Source organism: Gopherus evgoodei, chromosome 6 (genome assembly GCF_007399415.2).
Source record: "Gopherus evgoodei ecotype Sinaloan lineage chromosome 6, rGopEvg1_v1.p, whole genome shotgun sequence".
NCBI classification, from domain to species: domain Eukaryota; kingdom Metazoa; phylum Chordata; order Testudines; family Testudinidae; genus Gopherus; species Gopherus evgoodei.
The window spans coordinates 114,023,312-114,041,537 of NC_044327.1; the positions used below are offsets into that span (position 1 = coordinate 114,023,312).

The 18,226-nt window shown below is 45.5% G+C and overlaps 1 protein-coding gene across 7 annotated transcripts in view; it reads left to right on the forward strand.

Moving 5' to 3' along the window:
• The window catches only part of PDZD2 (PDZ domain containing 2), a 210,946-nt gene that overhangs the window by 75,017 nt on the left and 117,703 nt on the right, over nucleotides 1-18,226 (forward strand). The window contains exon 1 of one of the 7 annotated variants that reach the window (XM_030567202.1): nucleotides 8,711-8,783. The exons of 4 other annotated variants lie outside the window; for them this stretch is intronic. The gene's annotated coding sequence lies outside the window, so the exon portion shown is untranslated. Of the gene's footprint in view, nucleotides 1-8,710; nucleotides 8,784-8,861; nucleotides 8,963-15,148; nucleotides 15,214-18,226 lie in introns of those variants that run through there. 2 more of the 7 variants (XM_030567200.1, XM_030567201.1) reach the window with 2 other exon arrangements.

Below are 18,226 nucleotides of genomic sequence, written 5' to 3' on the forward strand. Positions count from 1 at the left end.
TCCACTCTGGCCCCTAGATCCCTTTCTGCAGTGCTCCTTCCTAGGCAGTCATTTCCCGTTTTGTATGTGTGTAACTGATTGATTGTTCCTTCCTAAGTGGAGTACTTTGCATTTGTCCTTTTTTAATTTCACCCTTTTTGATTCAGACCGTTTCTCCAGTTTGTCCAGATCATTTTGAATTTTAATCCTATCCTCCAAAGTGCTTGCAGCCCCTCCCATATTGGTATCATCCACAGACATTAAAATGTACTCTCTATGCCATTAATTAAATCATTGATGAAGATATTGAACAGAACTGGCCCCAGAACTGATCCCTGAGGGACCCCACTTGATATGCCCTTCCAGCTTGTCTGTGAATCTCTGATAATTACTCTCTGGGAACAGTTTTCCAACCAATTATGTACCCATTTTATAGTAGCTCCATCTAGATTGTTTGTAATTTGACAAATGAGAGAGCTTCTGGGCTTTTATTGTCCTGGAACAAGCATACAATAAAATGGACAGAAGGATCCTTACAACAGTGCCAAGGAAATTTTCAGTGTCTGAGGATTTAATAACTATGGTGAATGTTCTGTATAGATTCCCGAAAACAGTGATCTGAATATGTTTTGGAATGACAAATCCCTTTGAAGTAGAAGTTGGACTGCATTAGGGGTTGGCTCTTAGTCCATCAATATGATAGCAGCAGACTATGTCAGCAGGAATATCCCAACGGGAGAAGGTGAGAAGCTACTGTATACTGGCAACATAGCAAGAAGGGAATCTCAAAAGAAAACCTAGAGGAAATAGTAAACCAGGGGTATGACCAGCTAAGATGGCCTGAGATGAAAATGAGCATGACTGAGGTCATGTGGATCAGGAGAGTTGACACAGGGAAATTTAACATAGAGATTAATGGTGAGAGAGTAAACCAGACTGACCAGTTTGTGTACCTTGGCAGTTGGGTCACGGAAGATGGCGAGCTTGAATGTTAGTTAGTCCAGATTGTGTAGAGCTGGAAGAGTGTGGAATAACATCTCAGGGATTGTATATGACAAGCCACATAGAATAATAGCCCAACTGTATAGAGCAATGGTGCACCCATCTATGCTCAATGGTGCAGAACCATGGGTGATAGAGGCAGCAGGTACAACGCCTACAGGTGTTTGAGAGGAGATGTCTTTGTGCCATAAGAAGAGCTATACAAAGAGACAGATTTCAAAATGAAAATATTCTAATGGAAGTCAAAATCTGTGATGTGGTTGACAAAAATCCCAGAAGTGCAACTAGCTGTTTTGGACACGTGGAGGATGAAGGAAGGGGACCTGGTGAAGATAGCGTGCCAGGAGAAAGTGGTAAGGAAGAGGCACTGAAAAAAGCCTAGGAAGTGATGGATGGATTGCAACCAAGATGATAAGCCTGTGGACCTTAGTGCCGCCTCAAAAAGGCAAGATGGTGGACCAGATGCAAAATGCCAGAACACCACGCTTTAGACTATAGAGAAGTTTGGATACATAACCAAGCTTGGCAGTTCAGGCCCATCTATAATTTTCACCAGTGGCATTGATTACTCAGACATGGAAGAACAGACCCCAGTTCAAACCAAATAGATTTTCTAACCAAGGTAGAAAGTATTGACTATAATTCATTGCTTTATGTGCATCATATTTAACATCTATGATATTAATAATGCCTGGCACTTATGTAGTGTGTTATAGATTAAATCACTTTGAATATAAACTAAATTATGATATAATTTCATAGGGAAGAACTATTTTACAAAGGGGGGAATTAAAACAAAGAGAAAAATCCCAAAATTGGCCACTGATTTTGGGCACCCTAGTTGTTGGATGTCCAACTTCGGACATCTTGGGACTGATTTTCTGAGAGATGTACACATATACATTGATTGGGGAAAATAGAATTAAAAATTTGTAGCCCTCAGTGAGATACTGGTATGTTACGTTAACTACTACTTGTGTCATATAACCTATTAAAAAGGCTTACTATTGAAAATGAAACTTGTAAGATCATATCTGGGATAGCAGACTTTTGTGTGCAGCAAAGAGAATGTTCTCTCTGTATCTTACTCTCTCAAAAATGGTGAAGCTGTTGAGGCAGGTGTGATAGACTGTTCCATTATGTTCATCCCCTTTACAAAACTATGTCCCTCAGTCCAAATTGTAGCCTTGGGAATGTTGCAGCAGGGTTACCATGGTGGTGTGAGGTTAATGCTATGGGATAATAGGAAATGTGGTGTGACACCCCTTTTCTCCCTGCAAGGGCTGATTATTTGATATCATAGGTGCTGTGTGTGCTCTGACGCTGGAGCACCCATAGGGGAAAAAATGGTGGGTGCTTAGCAGCCACCGGCAACCCACGTATCAGCACCTCTCCCAGCGCCTCCCACTCACCGGTGAACCCTGCAACTCAATGCCTCTCCCTCCCTGTGACTCCTGCCCAGCATGAATAGCTATTTTGCAGCACATAGGAGGCTGGGAGGGAGGGAGTAGGAGGGATGATGCTGCATGCTTGAGAGGAGGAGCGGGACTGGGCGGGATGGAGCAGGGGTGGGGTGGGGCCTGTTGGGGAAGGGGTGCAGTGGGGGTGGGACCTGGGGTGGAGCTGGGGGTCGAGCACCCCCCCGGCACTTTTGAAAAGTTGGTGCCTGTGTTTGATATAGAGGTAATTTGTTTGAAAAGTCAATAGCTACTAAAACAGTATCATGGAACAAAATGGCAAAAACAAAGGTTGTACTTGTAGCTACCTCGCTGATTTACCTGATGACCACATCCTCATCATAACAAACACTCCCTGTTCCACTGAAGCGAGGGTTCTCTCCAGCACTAAACATCCCCAGGAATGGGTTTATCTCACTTTTATTTCTCAAAATAGAGAATTCTTGTTTTGCTTGTGTCACATCTTCTAAAGGATTAACTCTGGGCCTCAGTTAGTTCCTGTTGGTTGTTCATTTGCCTTTTGGTATGCCCGACATCTGAGCAGAGGCCTCCTCTCTTCTTTATGGCTGCTTATGTATTTCAGAGAAATGGCACTCAGTTAAAAAGATCTCTGTCACATGCTTCCCTACACAGGGGGGAAGAAACACTGTGAAACTTCTCCAGATTGTCATGACCAGGGCTTAGGGGGTCAGGTCCGGTGCTTAGAGCAGGGGAAGTCAGGTCTGGTGGTCGGAGACGTGGCAGTTAGAGGCCAGGATCAAAGTTGGAGTCAGAATGAGGGTCAGGAACCAAGCACTGAATGGGGCAGAGCCAGAGTCATAGTCATAGCACTTAAGCCAGGTGTCGGGATTGTAGTCCAAGTTCAAGGTTAGAGGCAGAGGGTCCAAATCAGGGTTGGGAGTGTGAGAGCAAGCCAAGAAGCAGATCTGTCGCTACAGCTGACTGGGGAGTCAACCTCCTTGAATGGATGTTTCTTGGAACTCCTCCTGGGCTTCTGGACCAATCAGGGGTCACAAAGGAATCTGTCAGTGTTTCTTCCTAGGTGGTACTTCCTATGGTATTTTTCTCCTCAGGGTCTATGTGATAACACATACAACCTTATCATGGCTGCCAGGTAGTGATATGGAGGTGTCTGCCACCCTATAACCCACAAACTTGGTTTCTAGTCCCCACACAACAACCCCACACAAATGCAGTGAGTGGGAGAGTTTGCCCCTTCACCATCAATGGACCTTGGAGGTTACATTCATACAGCTAACCAGACCTCCCTCTCTCTGCGCCAGCACATCTCCATTGAGTCCTGGCCAGCAGCTTCCCCATACCACCCTGCAGGGGACTTTACAACTGCCCAAGAGTTATTAGGAGGAGTTGCCACAAGCGGTGCTCACATGGATTCTCAGCAATCTTCTGCCCATTTTCTTGTGCAACTTACTGCCCTCAGCACTGCGTACATCTCCCCTGTTGCCCTATGGTAATTAATGCACTTTGTCAACTACATTTTTAAGAATGTAAAACTGTCTTATGGAAAAGGCACAATTGTTGCTTTCATGATTGGGATTCTAATCATTTAAATAAAATGTGACATTGCAAAGCAATACTTACGAAGTAATAGAAGTTGTTGATTCAGTACTGTCAACTTCAAGTACATCTTTTTGGTAAAGTCCTATAGAAGGTAATAAGAAGGTTAACTATTCTTTGAATCTTATTGATTTCTACAGCAATTGCTTTAAAAACCTATAATATTTAATAGAATGATAAAAATTCTGTTGGATTTTTTTAACCATCCTATAAACTTTGCTATTAATATCTATAAAATAGTTCAAAATGTTATTGCCACTATTAAATGCTATGGGATTTTAGAACAATTGTTATCTATTATATTTCTCTAGCCCCATTTGATTTCATTCCCACAAAATTCTGTAGGTCTTTTCTGTAAGAGTTGGGTCTGATCCTTAAGATTGCTGGGCTCCTGCAACTCAGTGGGAGTCAACGGTAATTGAAAGTATTCATTCAACACTTGCTAGAAGTGGCCCATTTAATAGAACATATTGAGTTATTCTAAATTACAAATGTGTGAGGGCTGTATTACCTGAACTAGCTGTATGTATTATCTCATCTTAATCTAATGTGTAAAACATTTGGTACTTGTATGGCATTTACATGTAAAGTTTGTGTGTGTGAATATTTGTTCCACATGAGTAAAAATCCTGCAAAAAATTGCCCATGGAAAAATAAGTGGTACCATATCCCAAGGGAAATACTGTGGAGAAAGGAGGTCTAGTGTTAAAAATTTGCATATACGGAGGCTGTTAGCGGCTCTTTAGCATCAAAATAACACCAAATAAATGAGAGAGGATCAACAGTTGTTAAAAATTCAGCCCTAATGCATAAAGGCTCTCATGGTCATTGTGGGAACAGGATTGAGGACGAAGATGAATGTGTGTCCTTTGTTCCTGACGCATGTGTATGGTTGCTAAAGTGGTTGTTAATGTTGTGCTTGGTGACAATGTGTTCAAATTAGCTGCTGCATGTGCAACTTTCATTATCAGAGCAAAGGGAGACAATTTTTTATTTTCAGAAGCAGACTGAATGCCAGTGAAAGCAAGATGTAAACTTGGCTTTAGGTTTAACATAAAGTTCTGTAGATAGTTTAATGTTTTCAACTAAAACATGGTTTACTACTTTTATAAAATATGTATTTAAAAACAAAGTCTCCTTTTGGGTATGCTGGAAAACATTCACCATCCTTCTAACAGGGAGTAAGTAAGGGGTTCTCTATGCAACTTACGTTCGCAGCCTCACAACCAATATTTTTGATAGTGGTTAGTTAATGCTGCCTATCCTGTGAGGTGTCTGAAACAAAGGAAAATATAGACCGAATGGATAGGGCCCTATTTATGGGTGCCCTTGAGCTCTGCCTGACACAGCACCTAGTTTGGGAAGTGGCAAACATGGCTTTGAGCCATCTTTGTACTCCTGAGTGAAATCCTGGCCTTGTTGTAGTGAGTGGCAAAATTCCCATTGACTTCAGTGGGGTCAGGAATTCATCTTCAGGTTAGGTTAGAACAGCCTCTGGGCTACCCTAGCCTCTATTCTATTGCAGTGCTCCCTTTAAGCAGATGAAAATAGCTGGAGAACAGTGGTGCTTTAGCCATCTTCGCTTCCCCCAGCCATACCTTTGACATATCCTGGCTCTATGGACCGTGTCAAAGGCCTGATCTACACTATGTGTTTAAATCGAATTTGGCAGCGTTAAACCGATTTAACCCTGCACCCGTCCACACAGCGAGGCCCTTTATATCTATATAAAGGGCTCTTTAAACTGATTTTTATACTCCTCCCCGACGAGAGGAGTAGCGCTGAAATCGGTATTGCCATGTCAGATTAGGGTTAGTGTAACTGCAAATCGACGGTATTGGCCTCTAGGCGGTATCCCACAGTGCACCATTGTGACCGTTCTGGAAAGCAATCTGAACTCAGATGCACTGGCCAAGTAGACAGGAAAAGCCCTGCGAACTTTTGAATTTCATTTCCTGTTTGCCCACCATGGAGCTCTGATCAGCACAGATGGCGATGCAGTCCCAAATCCAAAAAGAGCTCCAGCGTGGACCGTACGGGAGATACTGGATCTGATCGCTGTATGGGGAGACAAATCTGTTCTATCAGAGCTCCGTTACAGAAGACGAAATGACAAAGCATTTGAAAAAATCTATAGGCTATGATAGACAGAGGCCATAGCAGGGATTCAGCACAGTGCTGCGTGACAAGCGTAACGGAAAGCCAAAGAATCAAATGGACGCTCATGGAGGGAGGGAGAGGGGACTGAGGACTCCAGCTATCCCACAATCCCCGAAGTCTCCGAAAAGCATTTGCATTCTTGGCTGAGCTTCCAATGCCTGTAGGGTCAAAAACATTGTCCGAGGTGGTTCAGAGTATATCTCGTCAATTTACTCCCCCCTCCCGCGAAAGAAAAGGGAAAAAAATCGTTTCTTGCCATTTTTCAATGTCACCGTATGTCTACTGCATGCTGCTGGCAGACACGGTGCTGCGGCACTGAACAGCAGCATCTCCTCCACTTTCTTTCCTGATGGCAGACGGTACAAAATGATGGAAAACTGTTATCATCCCGTGAGTGCTCCTGGCTAGCCTCGGTGAGGTCGGCCGGGGGCACCTGGGTAAAAATGGGAATGACTCCCTGTCATTCCTGGCAGACGGTACAAAATACCTGGTAACCGTCCTCATCATAGCAGCTGGAGCCTGAGCTCCATCATCCCCCCCCCCCTTGTGTCTAAAGAAAAGATTCTGTACTCCCTGGACTATCATAGCAGCGGGAGGCTGCTGTCCTCTCCCCCCCCATCCTTTAATGTCCTGCCTGGACTATCATAGCAGCTGGAGGCTGCCTCCCCCTCATTTTATCTCGCTAAAAGGTCAGTGTTTCTTTTTCCTGCATTCTTTATTACTTCATCACACAAATGGGGGGACATTGCAACGGTAGCCCAGGAGGGTTGGGGGAGGAGGGAAGCAACGGGTGGGATTGTTGTAGGGGCACCCCCTAGAATGGCATGCAGCTCATCATTTCTGCGGGATCTCTGGGGCTCTGACCCAGAGCGGCTGTGCTCTCTGGCTTTCAAGTAGAATTGCCCCATATTCTAGGCAGGACTGACTCTATTTTTAGACAAAATATAAAGAAGGGAATGACCCGGGGAGTCATTCCCATTTTGTCCATGCGCCCCAGCCGACCTCAGCGAGCACCCATGACAGCAGCAGACGGTACAAAACCATCATCGCCAATTTCCAATTGCAAACAGTGCAAAATGACTGATAACCATCATCTCATCGCCGATTTACAATGGCAGACGGTGCAATAGGGATGGTAACCATCTCTGCTACCTTGCAAAGGCAAATGAATGCTGCTGTGTAGCACTGCAGTACCGCCTCTGTCAGCAGCATCCAGTACACATACGGTGACAGTGACAAAAGGCAAAACAGGCTCCATGGTTGCCATGCTATGGCGTCTGCCAGGGCAATCCAGGGGAAAAAGGGCACAAAATGATTGTCTGCCGTTGCTTTCACGGAGGAAGGCTTGAGTGATGACATTTACCCAGAATCACCCGCGACACTGTTTTTGCACCATCACGCACTGTGATCTCAACGCAGAATTCGAATGGGTGGGGGAGACTGCGGGAACTATGGGATAGCTACGGGATAGCTACCCACAGTGCAACGCTCCAGAAATCGACGCTAGCCTCGGTACATGGATGCACACCGCCGAATTAATGTGCTTCGTGTGGCTGCATGCACTCAACTTTATACAATCTGTTTTACAAAATCGGTTTATGTAAAATTGGAATAATCCCGTAGTGTAGACATACCCAAAGAGTTGATATACTGGCTCTTTGTTGCCTGGGGAGCCCATTATACCAGAAATTTCTCTGGCACCAGATGCATCCAGTCTAATGCCCCTCTGCAGTGCTAGCATGGCATTAAGATGATGCAGTTGACATGTGAATCAGACCCTCAGTTAGTCCAACAAGAAATTCCTGGAAATGTACAAAAAGCTTCCTTACGAAATGTATAGGGCTGGATTCTAATCTCATTTAAAGTACTGTAAATCCAGTCATGGCACTGATTTAGTGGAGTCACTTTTTGCATTTATACTGATGCAGTTGAGGGTAGACTTTGATTTATTGTGAGAAATAAGATTTTGCTGTGACTGCAGTTCTTTTGTCCTGTATACCTGTAAGCAGTTGTTGGTTAGGGTCTGCTGATGCCATTTCCTTTGTAGGCAACAGGTGCAAAGAATAAAATGAAGCATCTTTATTTCTAAATTAACAGGATACGCGCTTACAAGCTGTTTGTTCTTTGTGAACCAAAGCTTTCATTTTGGTATCTCTTTGGTTGCATTTTCATGCCATGAATGTATTTATGCAAAACACTGTGACAAGTCCAATTAATACATTCAGTACCATTACAACCCCCCCAAAATAACAAGTGGATTAGTTATATGACGTGTAAGCTAATAATTCAATAGCTGTGATTTCTCTCTTAGAATTGGCATTTGACCCTTCTGCCAGGGCATGTGTGTATTGGACCACAGCAATTGCTGTTTAATCCTGTTTTGAAATTAAAGGAATGACTTTCAGCCAGTTGGAGCAATAGATGGTAATTCTCTTACGAGCACAGCTGAGCGGACAGCATTCTTCTTAAATGAAAAATGTTCAGCATAGAGTGGGTGGAGTGCACTAGTGTGGTAGGTGGCGAGGCAACCGAAAGGGCAGGAGAAGGAGAATTCAGTTTTGTGCTAGACACATGGATCACCAATGGGAAGTACAGGGCGGGACACTGGTATGTTTTAACTGCTTTTTTTTGGTTTTTTTTTACAAGAAGTAAATTTGTAAAATAGCAGTTGCAATAGCTGAAAGATTAATGAGAGTACAGGAGGAAAAGAGACGTTGCTTTCACTATGACGCCTGCTGCTTCTGATCTAAGGCAGAGGAGAGTCGTGGGGTTGATCTGTTCGGCAGGTAAGAAGCAGGGATGGGCAAACTTCATGGAGTCTGAGTTTTGGGAGCCTTGCAAACTATTTCTTTGGGTTTGACAGACCTTGTATGAGTTTGCAAAATGTATTTTACCGGTGAGTCTCCTATCTATGCATATACAGAAAATGTTTCTAGATAATGGAAAATGTGCCTTACACATAAAGGGGAAATGTGTCCTGTCCATTAAGCACAGACAACCCACACTCCTCCAAAAGTTAGGCTGGGACAGGTGTTTGGCCTGGTATGTGCTATCTCTACTGTATTCATTATATTTTTTTAACCTCTTGACGACTCCTTTATTCATAATTTCTTTGTATTTGTTTTTCACTTATTTATGTCTCTCTCTGCTCTTTCCCTCCCTCCCCCCCCATCTCTCCACAGTGGCATGTGAAACCTAATACCATTTTGAGTTGAATGTTCCAATTCTAGATATATTAACAGGTTGGAAATTTATTATTTCTTTGAACTTATATATAAAGTAAAATGAATTCCTGTGTGCTTGGTAGGAAGGGGAAAATATTCAGCTTGAAATATAATTGTCTTAGTGTTTGGTGCCTATAGGAAAAAATGTGTTTCAAGAATAGTTGTTCTAATGCTATTCAGTCCCAAAACACAGCTTTAATTATAATCAGTGCTACTGCACCTAGGTTAGTATTTATCCCAGATAAATACTCCAGTTTCTTCTCCGGAGAAGCTGATGTATGAATTGAGGCACAGTAAGCTCTTCATTTTTCAGAGCAATTAAAGGTGCTGTTTATTTTCAGCAAAAGTGGATAGTTGTGCAACTGCTGTAAATCCCCTTTGGTTGAGTGGAAGCCAACATGAAGCCTGATTGTGCAATCAACCTCTGCTCTAATACTCTATGCTAGGATTGGCAGGGGTGGCCCTGGCCACTTTGCCGTCCAGGGCTGAAAATGTTTACAGGGCCCATTCTTAGCAGCTGAGTGGATGGGGGGAACCACACATGCGCCGGCTGATCAGAGTAGAGCAAAACTGGCTAGCCGATAAAAGGAAAAAAAGCATAGTGAGATGGTTCCCCTTAGAAATTAGTGCCCAGGGAGACTGCCCTGCTTTCCCACCCCTAGGATCAGCCCTGAGGATTGGTGCTCCGGTGAGGTTCCTGAGATTTCTTCACAGTGACATATTGTAACTGTGTGGTGTTAGCTTGACCTGTCAAAGATGTCATATAATGCATGATCCTGTTCCAGTTAAATCAGTGGGAGTTTTGCATTCACTTCAGTGATCAGTGGCAGGATTAGGGCCATAGTAATAAAGAGAAGGATGAAGAGCAGTGTTGTGTCTCAGCAGGAGACTATTGGCAGGATGGTTGTGACATGAAGTCTCTTAGAATGAGGGAGGAGCTGGGTAGGCAGAGGAGATGAGTAGGGTTGCCAACCTTCCTGGTTTCACCAGGAGTCTCCTGGAATCAGGCCCTATCTTCCGGAGGCTACTGAAGCCAAACTGGGAGATTTTAGGTACTGAAAACGCAGCGGCACAGCAGGGCTAAGGCAGGCTTTCTGCCTGCCCTGACTCCGTGCAGCTCCCAGAAAAGGCTGGCATGTTTCTGCGGATCCGGGGGAAGGGAGCGGAGACAGAGTGCCCCAGCGCTGACTCTGCCGCTCCCATTGGCTGGGAACTGTGGTCAGTGGGAGCTGCGGGGGCGGCGTTTGCAGGCGCAGGCAGTGCATGTGGAGCTTTCCGTCCCCTCCCCCACAGGGGTCGCAGGGATGTGGTGCTGGCCACTTCTGGGATCAGCGCAGGGCCAGGGCAGGCAGGGAGCCTGCATTAGTCCAGTTGCGCTGCTGATTGCGAGCTGTCTGAGGTAAGCGCCGCTTGGCCAGAGCCTACACCCTGCATCCCTGCCCCAGCCCGGAGCCCCCTCCTGGACCCAAACTACCTTTCAGAGCCTGCGCCCCTCACCCCCTCCCACACCACAACCCCCTGCCCCAGCCCTGAGCCACCTTCTGCACCTAGACTCTCTCCGAGAGCTTGCACCCCCTCCTGCACCCCTACCCCATCCCAAAGCCCCCTTCTGCACCCAAACTCCCTTCCAGCACCCACACCCCCTCTTGCACCTCTGCCACAGGCTCAGCCCAGAGCCCCCTCCCAGACTCCGAACCCCACAGCCCCAGCCTAAAGCCCATACCCCTACCCCAGCCTGGTGAAAGCAAGTGAGAGTGGGAGAGTGAGTGATGGAGTGAGCGGGGCGGGGTCTCGGAGAAGGGGCGGGGCAAGGGTGTTTGGGTTTGTGTGATTAGACAGTTGGCAATTCTAGGACTGAGGCTTTTGTATTCCTACAACCTACGGTTTTAATTTAAATTTTTATGTTGTTTCTGTGCTGAGATCTTGAATGCCAGGTTGTAGCTGGGGGTAAACTGGTACATCAAAATGATAAATTTAAACTTCAGAACAGCATGCTTCATAATGCTTCTCCCCTCTATTGGCCTTTGAGGTGGTATTCAATATGTGGCCACTTGGGGCAGCGGAATCAGATGATGATGAGAATAAACCATTATGAACACTAGCAGTCTGCAGTAGCAGCTTGGGAAACAGGCTTGTTGTTATTGGGTCAAGCTCATGACATGAATAGGTGTGACAGCCCAAAGTCTTGTCATCTCTTGTGCTCACAAAATAATGTACTCTCTTACTGTGTTTGTCAGCTGTTGTCATTATTTATAACACCCGTGTCCTGTAACTAATGGAATTGTTGCAGCAGATTATGAAGTGCATCAGTCCAAGTGCAGAAACCAGCACTGCATGAAAAACATTCGTTTTGCAGGTTGCATGGAATAGTTTCCAAATACTACCACACTAACCTTTTGAAGATGGTGTGTGTAACAAGCCCTCCCCTCCCAAAAACTGCATCAGAAGAAAGTGATTTTAGGTTGCAAAGTCAAGCAGAGGAAGGGTAGGAAATACTAGATGTACATTTGTTCATGCTGTCTTAATTATGCCCCATTGAGTCTTCCTCCTGTGCACTGAATGAGGCTGGGAAGCTGTATCATAAGGCATATGCACAGTGCACCGAATTAATGTTGAATAGGCAACCATAAATCTGGCATTTCCTAACTTTCGAGTGCTTGACTTTGCAACCTAAATAACTTTCTTTTGACAGAAACTTTTGCACATGATTTCCTAGATTTTATGTTTAAATAGACAGACAAAAGTAAAAACAAATTCTGTTATGTGCAACTGTAAGAACCTATCCATCATATGTCATCAGCAGAACCTTCAGCACTGCAGATCAGATGGCTACCACTTTAGATAGAGGATTTAACAGCATTAATTGGCAGCGGTAGAAGGCTATTATCTGGAAGGGATATTAGCTACTGGTGACACATGCTGGGCCTAGGGCTTGGTCTGAACTGGCTCTTTCTCTTCTCCCTGCCCTGGAAGGTTTGACTTTTGTCCCATATGGTGCCTCCAGAGGAGGGGGACGGGTTGCTGAGGCCGTGTGCAGCTCCAGAAGTTTTATAGGGAGGGACAGCCCAGCCTTTCTCAATTTCTCCCACCATCCAGGTGTTGAAGTTCCTGTTCCCATGTGGTGCCAGGGGGCTAGGGTTGGTAGGATGGGACATTGGGGCCATGTGCTGGGAGGGAGCCTGACCTAGCTTGGCTTGTCCTTGGTTCTCTCCTCTCCTCCCCCATCCGTGATTGTATCCAGGTGTTTCCAGTGCAGTGGAGATGGTGGTGGCAGTGGTAAGTGCTGTTGTTGCTTTAGTGATACTATGAACACAGCTCTTTAGAATACTTGTGGTCAATTGTTATTTTGACAGGCTGCCAGAATCTTCCTGAGGCATGCAGGCCACCTTGTGGAAATGGCTATTTTTAATAGTTTATCCCTCAGCTCACCCTGAGTGGAATTTCCCAGGGCAAAGAAAAGGCATGTTCCTAGCCCAAGGGCATTGCCCCTGCTAAATTTCAAAGGTCTGCTGCAAACTGTGGCGATGTGAGAGTTTCTCAAAAAAAAGTTTGCAAGAATCTTTAATAATGGGAAGGGTTAGGCAGCCTAAATTTAGCAGTCACTATCAGCTCTCTCTCTACAATTTTATATTTACATAGACACACACAATTCTACAATAATGGTCCATCTTACAATAATTATTTAGATTTATCATCTTTAAAACATTGTGCTTGTACTAAAGTATTGAGCTCCAACAATAATTAGACTTTATAATAACAACTACCCATCAGCATAAATACTAATATACAAATAAATTAACCAGCCAGCAGCCTTAAATCATCAACACAGAGGTATCCTTTTATAAGGTGTATAACAGTATTTGTATTTCAGGGTTGGGATTGGGACTCTCAGCCCCTATCCTCTCCTATATGGCCTAATGGTGTCACTCTTACATTGAGTAGCACTTACTCACACAAGTTGTGCTTTGGAAGTCTGTGGGGCTTCTTGAACAAACCCTTTACCATGAGCTGCTATACTGAGCCCCAGAGCATGCCAGCCACATGGAACTCAATGGCAGACAGTTGCTGGCTGTTACAGCTGAGAACTGCCTTAGGTAAATTGGCTCGGTTTGCCCAAGAAGACTGAGAACTGCTGTATTAACTCTCACTGGTGCTGTTTAACTGACACTGATAGGATGATAAACCTGCCTGCAATAAATAAATAACTAAATAAAACCATTGCATCTCTAATACACAGTATTCAAATATGAAGTGTTTGTGCATATGGGAGCATCTGTAGGGGTAGTTTAGAGATGACTACACAAAAGTACAGTTTCTATGTAATAGTTTTAGGGAGAGTAAGTCTTTTATTCTTGCCAAATTTAAGGAATATCTAAGATCTGTTTTAGGAAGCAGGAGGGGAAGGGTTTGGAATCATTGACAGAAACTATTGAGCAAGAGTGATAGTGCTGCGTATTGGATTGTAGTGGAGAGAGCTTGTCACAACATGTAAAAGAAGCACAGTTCAGCAAATTAATAGAAATAAAAACAGTTTGTTCCCTGGATTTACGGTATTCTTTGGGGGTGGCCAAACTTACTGATCCTCCAAGCCGCATCATACAATCTTCAGAAGTTTGAGAGCTAGGACACACCTGCTGGGGCTTGGGCCTTCAGACCTGCGGGAGGCGCCTGCTGGGGCTCCGGGCTTCAGTGTGGACACGAGGAGGTAAGTAAGGAGTTAGATCAGAGCTGGGAAAACTACTGTCCTGCCCAGCCTCTGGACTCCCGGCTAGCCCCTGGCCCCTCCCTTGCCATTCCCCCCCCTCCCCTGCAGCCTCAGTGTGCCGCTCCACCAATGAGCAGTGTGGCTAGCTCTAGCTGGGCTGTGAGCTCCTGCTGCTCTGAGCAGCGTGGTAAGGGAGCGGGGGAGTTGGATAAGTGGCAGAGGGTCCTGGGCAGGGGCAGTCAGAGGACAGGGAGCAGGGGACAGTTGGATAGAGGTTGGGGTCCCGGGGGGCAGTTAAGGGCAGGGGTGTGGATAGGGGACCAGGCAGTCGGGACAGGGAGCTGGAGGAGGTTGGATGGGGCAGAAGTTCTGGAGGGGAGTCAGGGGACAGGGAACGGGGTGGGGGATTGGATAGGCAATAGAATCCCGAGGGTGGGGGTGTGGATAGGAGTCAGGGCAGTCAGGACAGGGAGCAAGAGGGGCTGGATAGGGGGTGGGATCCCAGGGGGGGCGGTTGGGGTGAGCGTCCTGGGAAGGGGCATTCAGGGGTCAAGGAGCAGGGTGGGGGGTTGGATGTGTTTGAGGATTCTGAGGGGGGGGGCAGTCAGGGGGTGGGAAATGGGAGGGGGCAGGGGCCAGGCTATTTTGGGAGGCACAACCTTCCCTACCTGGCCCTCCATATAGTTTCACATGTAGATAGATGCAGGGAGCAAATCCTTTAAGCTTCATTCAGTGAAAAAGCATATGGGAGAAGGGTTATCAGGTAACCGGTTACAGGTGGAAGGGCAGGCAACTTCTGCAGAAGCTTTACACAAGTGAGGAGTTTCCATCTGCCGGGAGAATTCACTCCTGACCACTTAGGGCCAAAATCCATCCCTTGTGTGATGTATTAGTGGTGCAAGTGTGCTGGGTTGTAATGAGGAATGTGGCTCAAAGCCTAAATCCTCATTACATATTGAATATTCACTATCTACTCAGCTTTTGTTGCTGCTGCACTGACAGTCCAGTCAGAGTTGGGAGTTGGAATAAGAGAAGAAACTAAAGAGGAGGACGTGGGACAAGATGTGATTTGTCAATGGGAGCATGTTCATTCCATTACATGGAGCATGTATGTATTTCATCTTCTCATTGTGTGCTGAAACCGTAAATATTTTACTATTTAGCCTTAGAGCAGGTGTGTTTGGTTATGCACGTGTAAACAGGTTCTCACACACAACAATAGGAAGGGAGTTCGAAAATAAACTATACTGCGCTGTATGATACAAGACCTTTTGTTTTAATTGAGTGTTGTTTGTGTAACAATCTACAACAAGCTAAAATAATTATTTGAACTGCCTTATTTCACTTAAGATGAAATGTCCAGATACAGGCTGCATTTGGTAAATGTAGATTCGAAACCCTTTTAATAATCCTGAATTAGATTATGAAATGTTGTCTCTGGCTAAGCAGCAAAAGCAGTCTGAGTACTGTTCTGTAATGGGATTCATTCATTACCTGCAATTATTACTGTGAGTAAATATGTACTTATTTGTCTTTCAATGCCTGTGTATATACTCTGCAAAAACAGGTGTTACTTACTAGATGACTTCTTTTGATTTTTGTGAAATGGAAATCATGAGTGTGATTAACTGCCTGAATGCCCTCCTAGTAAACATCTCTCATCTCAGATTTAGAAATTGCAACGAGTCCTTATAGAAGTTATGGATGTAGAACTAAAATGGATGACCATCACCATTCGCTGGGGGGGGGGGAAGGGGAGGAAATGTGATAGCAGGCACCTTTAAATATGGTACATTTCAACTTTTTCTGAACATTTTTTGCCTTCCCAACATTTGTCCTTTAGTCACTTTGCATTGGTGATATTGTGGAATATCCAGCTAGACTGCCCCTGCACCAGATCAGAGCCCTGCAGTTACCACAGTTGAAGGAGCCAAACTAGAGGCATTTGACAAGCACACTTAGTAAGTCAGATCATGGAGACAAGAGAATATTTTGCTTTGTCACAGAGCTTCTTAAAATTTGTTTAAATTTGAGGCGTTTCAGTCATATACAGGATGTCAAGTTCCATTCCACAGTTCTTAATATAACATGAGGCAACATGTCCACTCTTTTTTTCCTCCAGCACTTGCCCGCAACTCTTTGGATTGAGTGTTGGCAAAAAAACAAAGATTGTGATAACCACAGGTATTTCTTTGTAGCAGATACTGGGAGGTTTGGCTGCACTTCTCTGATAGAGAGAAATAAAAGCAAGGGGGGAAGATAGCACTCAGACGCTTTGGCTTTGCCCTATAAAAGCATTGTGGAAAAAGGAGGGGTAGAAATGCAGAGAGACTGTCTGGGGTTTGCCAAACCAAAGTCCTTTACATAGCCTCAATTACAGGTAAATAGTAGCTGAATTTGGGTTATTCTCTGAAGCGTGGGAAACCAATCTGAAAGGAGTGAATTAAAACAGCCACAAACAATATACTGAGAACTAATTATAGGTGATTGTACTTTATTGTAATTCGATTTGATCCTATTTCAGTCTGTTGCAGCAAAGGTGGAAAACTAGCACATGTATTAAATCAGCAATTAGTCATTTTAAAATTAGCTTTTTTTCGGATAACTGAAAATATCTGCGGACGAGTGTGCCATCAGTTACATGTTTACTGCTGAAATGTAAGCAGTACTATCAATCCAGACCATGCAGTCCTGTGATAGCCTGATTGAGGGCTTGGCTACACTGGAGAGTTGCAGCGCTGGTGATGGGGTTACTGCGCTGCAACTCACTCTGTGTCCACACTTGCATAGCACAGCCAGTGCTGCAACTCCCTGGCTGCAGTGCTGGCTGTACGCCTGATCTGCTTGGGGTGTAGCAATTCCAGCGCTGGTGATGCAGCACTGGTCATCAAGTGTGGCCACCAAAAGCGCTGTTATTGGCCTCCAGGGTATTAGGAGGTATCCCAGCATACCTTTTCAGCCACTCTGCTCATCATTTCGCACTCCACTGCCCTGGGCTCAGGTGACCTGCCCTTTAAATGCCCCGGGAATTTTAAAAATCCCTTTCCTGTTTGCTCAGCCAGGTGTGGAGTGCAATCAATCAATCACTGACCATACCTCCACTCCCCAAACGAGCCTCAGCATGGAACACTTCCGAGCTGCAGGACCTCATAAGTGTTTGGGGTGAGGAAGCTGTGCAGTCACAGCTGCGCTCCAGCTGTAGAAATTATGATACCTATGGGCAGATATCAAAGTCCTTGCTGCAAAGGGGCCATGAACAGGACACGTTGCAGTGCAGGGTTAAAGTAAAGGAGCTGCGGAGTGCCTATTGCAAAGCCCATGAGGGAGACCGCTGCTTAGGAGCTGCCCCCACGACCTTCGGTTTTTACAAGGAACTGGATGCCATACTTGGGTGTGACCCCACTGCCAATCCGAGGACCACGATGGAGAGTTCAGAGCAGGGAGAAGTGGGGTAGGGTGTAGAGGAAGCTGAGAGTGAGGCTACTGGGCTGGAGAGAGACACCCCGGAGTCCCAGGAGGCATGCAGCCAGGAGCTCTTCTCAAGCCAGGAGGAAGTTAGCCAGTCGCAGCAGCTGGAACTTGTTGGTGAAGAAGAAGCAGAGGAGCGGGTTCCTGGTAAGCAGCTTTTATTTTAAGGATGGAAATGTTTTGGGAGAGGAGGGGGGGGTTTATGGCTGGATGCATGCATGGCTAGGTGTGGAATAGCCCACTGATTTGGTCTATCATGTCTCTGTAATCGGCCTGGTAATCTTTTCAAAAGTTTCAGCCAGAGCGTAGGCAATGCGCTTGCACAAGTTTATAGGGAGAGCCACCGTGGTCCTTGTCCCAGTCAGGCTAACGCGTCCGCGCCACTGTGCCGCGAGGGGTGGGGGGACCATTGCTGCACACAGGCAAGCTGCATAGGGACCAGGGCAGAATCCACATTGCTGTAGAAGACCCTCCCTCTCTTCCCAGGAAACACTTCTTAAAATTTGTTTAAGCAGTGATATATCTGGCAGTAGAAAATCCTGTTGAAAATGTAGGGATAGTGTTCAATGCAGGTCCCCCCCAGCTGCTCTCTGCTTTCCCCAATGGACAGAAACCCCAGTGAGCCCTGACTCAAGCAGCTCCCCTTCCCAGGT